Source organism: Artibeus jamaicensis, unplaced genomic scaffold (assembly GCF_021234435.1).
Source record: "Artibeus jamaicensis isolate MK-2021 breed Jamaican fruit bat unplaced genomic scaffold, CSHL_Jam_final contig_415, whole genome shotgun sequence".
Classification (NCBI taxonomy): domain Eukaryota; kingdom Metazoa; phylum Chordata; class Mammalia; order Chiroptera; family Phyllostomidae; genus Artibeus; species Artibeus jamaicensis.
The window spans coordinates 9,076,985-9,081,654 of NW_026521823.1; positions in this window are offsets into that span (position 1 = coordinate 9,076,985).

Below are 4,670 nucleotides of genomic sequence, written 5' to 3' on the forward strand. Positions count from 1 at the left end.
TTGCAAATAAATTCCATCTTTTGGACCCCCCCATAGTTCATTATATGTTGTGTATATACACACATGTCATATAGTAACATTTAGAAAGCAGATTGTTTTCTTGATTTCATTGTCAAGAATGATAGAGTGTTTCAGATTGCTCAGTCTAAGTGCTTTTTTAAAGGTTTATATTAATATTGCCTCTCATGAATACCCTGCTCTATTCTATTTCTGGTGGTTTATAAATTATTTTTTGTAGGTTTAAAAATGAAATCTGTAATTTATTGCCTCTGAAAGACATCTAGGATTGAAAATAATTTGCTTGAAACTTAAATGAAAATTTGTGTTTCTAAAAAAGAACTATAAAACCAAAAATATAATTTCTTTCTGTTTGTGTATTCTTACAGAGAACTGTAGCAAAACAAAGTAGTTATGTTTCTGTTAGTAGTTATTAAAATATGTAGTTCATGAATATGCTAATTTGATTTTGGCATTTCATTTGTTATTTTTTTCACTCTTTTAAAAAGAAAGAGTAAATTCCCAGCTTACAATTTTGGAGATAGAAATATTTGCAGAGGTGCCCTGGAAGCAGTAATTTAGTATTGTTAAATCAAACATAAAGGTGGAAATTTATTGGTGCAAAATTAGCTGGGTTTTGTCACATGTTTATCTTTTTTAAGACTTTATTTATTTATCTTTAAAGAGAGGGGAAGGGGGGAGAAAGAGAGGGAGAGAAGCATCAGTATGTGGTTGCCTCTTGAGTTCCCCCAACCTGGGACCTGGCCCACAATCCAAGCATGTTCCCTGATCGGGAGTCAAACCAGTAACCTTTTGGTTCAAAGGCCAGCGCTCGCTCCATCTACTGAGCCACACCAGCCAGTGCACATGTTTATCTTGATTAATCTTATTATCTTTGTCCTTCATCTTTCAAAAACATTCATGCCAGTTTCCAAGCTTGGGAGCAAATATATTACTAAGGTGTTACTATGCATTTCAAAGAGAAGAAAATATTTCAGTGTGGAGATTGCTGGGGGAGGGGGCAGAAGGGTCCTAAAAGGAAATGTAAAAAAATTAAATTAAAATACCATTAAAAATTTGTAAAAATAGTTAAATATTCAAAAATAAAAGTGAAAAATCATTTCCAATATAAAGCAAAAATTATTTCTTTATTAAAATTATTTATTTATTTTAATTTTTACCTAGGGATATATTCATTGATTTTAGAAGGAGAGGAAGGGAAAGAGAGATACATCGATTGTTTGCTTCCCATACCTGCCTGACTGGAGTCGGACCCTAAACTTAGGCATGTGCCTTGATGGGGGATCAACCCACAACTCTATGGTGTACAGGATGGTGCTCCACTCAACTGAGCCACCCACCCAGGGCTAAAGTGAAATGCAAATTAGCATTTAATTCTTTATTCTCAAGCAGCACTGCCCAATATAACCTGCTGTGATGGTAAAAATGCATGTGTCTGTCCAGCACTTGAAATATGACTACAACAGAAAACCTGATTTCTACATTTGGTTTGATTTTAATTAATTTAAATTTCATATTTAAATAGCCCCACATGAAAAGTGTCTATCATATTAGACAATATAGCTTTAAAGGTTTGCTATTACTTCGGCTTTCATTCATTTTATCTAACATTAGAAAAGAACGCTGTTCTAATATTTGTTCTTCTCATGAAATCAGTATCATCACAAGTTTGCTTGATAGCAACCCAAGTTTTAAGCATTTTAATTCGCCATACATCAATGACAGACAGATAGTATAACCGAGTGGAAATTTCTAAGTGAGATGTTTCAGTTTATCGTTATCTTGGTGTCTCCAGACTTTTGTAACGATCAGCCTGGAGTGCCAGTCAGCTACTCTGCTTAAAGTCTTATGGTTTTTCTTGTCTGTATCTTTCACTGTGATTTGGCTTAAGTCCAGAGAGAAACGACAAGTGGTTTCCTGATAAATGACTCTGGAGAATTGTGGAGTAACTCGGGGGAAACTTAAGTGTGGTAATTTAAGTCATAGAGTATGGTAAGTCCATCCCATGGGCCGGTGGGAAGGCAGGTACAAGCTTTTATCCAGGACATTTAAACAATTTGACTTGGGGGCAATCTTGTAATTATGACTATTGGCTCCACTTGTATTTGAACTTACTGTAGAAGGAAATCTGGCTTTGATGGCTTTGCCTCAGAAAGTCCCTCAGTATGATTATGAATTAAAATATTTAGACAGATACAATGAAGAAGTAAGACAAGTAAAGGATTGCAGTTTTGTTACATGTAAGGAAATAAAGACATTAGGTTCTAGGTATTAAGGAGAATTAGGTCCTTTAGAAATAAGGTACAGGTGAAAGCTATATTGAGTGGGGTGGGGCAAAACTGGGACATTAACAAAAATAGTGAGAAATCAAAGTTATCTCAGTTCCACTTCCTAAAAAGGAGGGAAAATTATTCCCAGAGCAGCATTTCAGGAAAAGATTGAGATTAACACTTGATCTTTTATTTTTTAAGTATATTTTATTGATTGTGTTATTACAGTTTTCCCAATTTTTTTCTCCCTTTTATTCTACCTTGCAGCACCCTCACCTCCAGCCTTCCCCCCCTTAGTTCATGTTCATGGGTTACACATGTAAGTTCTTTGGCCTCTTTGTTTCCTATACTGTTCTTAACTTCTCCTCATCTATTTTATCTATTTTATGCCTACCAATTACACTTATACCCTGTACCTTCTTCCCCTCACTCTTCCCCTTTCTCTCCCCACTGAAAACCCTCCATGTGATCTCCATTTCTGTGGTTCTGCTCCAGTTCTAATTGTTTGCTTAGCTTTTGTTTTCGTTGTTTTTGCTTAGTTTTTGTTTTCATTGTTTTTTTCCTTTCTTTTAGGTTCAGTAGTTGATAGTTGTGAGTGTATTGTCATTTTGACCTTGTTCTATTTCTTAGATAAGTCCCTTTAACATTTCATATAATAAGGGCTTGGTGATAATGAACTCCTTTCACTCGAACTTATCTGGGAAGCACTTCATCTGCCCTTCCATTCTAAATGATAGCTTTGCTGGGTAGAGTAATCTTGAATGTAGGTCCTTGCCTACAGAGAGGGAATAATGTCGTTTGCTTGCTCCACTCTAGCCCCACTTTCCAATGAATACTTCTGTGAGACTGGGAATTTATCCTGCTCTTGAAACCCCTGCAATATTTTACAGCTAGCTTTGAGCCACTAGTTTCTTGTTCAGCCAGCTCTGCATGGCCTAAGAGGTCCGCCACCTTGCCACGTGTCGTTTCTGCTCAGTTTCGTTTCCCATCACTGCCCCTCCTACTGGTCTGGCTGAATGTTTCTTTAGCTCCTTGGTTGTGGGAGTTCCATGCAGTTTGATTTTCTGGCACTTATGATTGTTTATAGTTTTTAAATTGGTTGTTATCCTTTTTTTGGTTATGTGAGGAAGTGAAGCATTTCTATGTATGCCTCCATCTTGGCCAGAACTCAAAACTTGATGTTTTCATCTTCTAGTGGCTACAAGACTTTTGAGGAGAGCAAAGTAAAATGCAACCACTCAAGTGTGGAGAGTTAAACCATTTTTTGTTCTTGTAAAATGTTTTTATTTTCAGAATAAATTTGGTGTATATAAAATAGAAGAAAATTAGATGACAACAGTTGAATCATGGTTGAGGTGGCCATATTCTGGAAAACAAGTGTAGGAAGAAATATTGTATTTCAATTTTAGAAAGTAGAAAACAATATTTTATAGTATAGTCAGGATAAAATTAATGATTAAACTTAAGGTTATTTTTTAAACAATTAAAAACAAATACCATATGATCTCACCTTTAACTGGAACATAATCAACAAAAGAAAAAAGGAAACAAAATATAACCAGAAACATTAAAATTAAGAACAACCTAACAAAAGCAGAGGGGAGCAGGGAGGGGACAGTGGGGAGAAGGGTTTTCAGGAACTACCACAAAGGACACATGGACAAAACCAAGGGGGAGGGTGGAAGCAAGGGAGGGAGGTGTGTTTGGCTGGGGTTGGGGGGAGTGTTGCGGAGAAAATGCAGACAACTGTAACTGAACAATAAAGTAATTTATGCAACAAAAAATTAACATATACATAGAATATCAAATTTTTATTTATCTTAACTACATTATACTGACTTCCAGAATAAGTAGTTATAGTGGAAGCCTGAGTGAAAAGGTAAAGCGTGAGTGGCAGTTATTTAAATGAAAGTAAGCCAAGAGCTCAGACTCCATACTTAGAAGATTCATAGTTTCATAAATAAGTAGAGTATTTTAGTAATATACTTAGAGTATAATGAATTAGTATAACTTAAATAAAAATAGTATAATAAATTTTATTCCTGATTACTTGCTGGCCAATTATAATACTTTATTAATAGATGCAAAAATGATTGAATTTTAAGTATTTGTTATTAAAACATTTCTAGATACTTCGGAGAGGATATACTTTATAAGATCAGGATAATGCAGACGTTTAATGATGAACAAAGTTGATATGAGGAAACAGTTTCCCACATAACAGGTTAGTTAATGCCTCCAACCCCTCATATAATTACCTTTTTTTTTTTTTTGGTTGAGATAACTTTTAAGATCTGCTTTCTGAACAACTTTCAAGCACATAATACTATATTGTTAATTATAGTTACTGTTACCGAACAACAAGAGGTCCGAGGGAGGGGC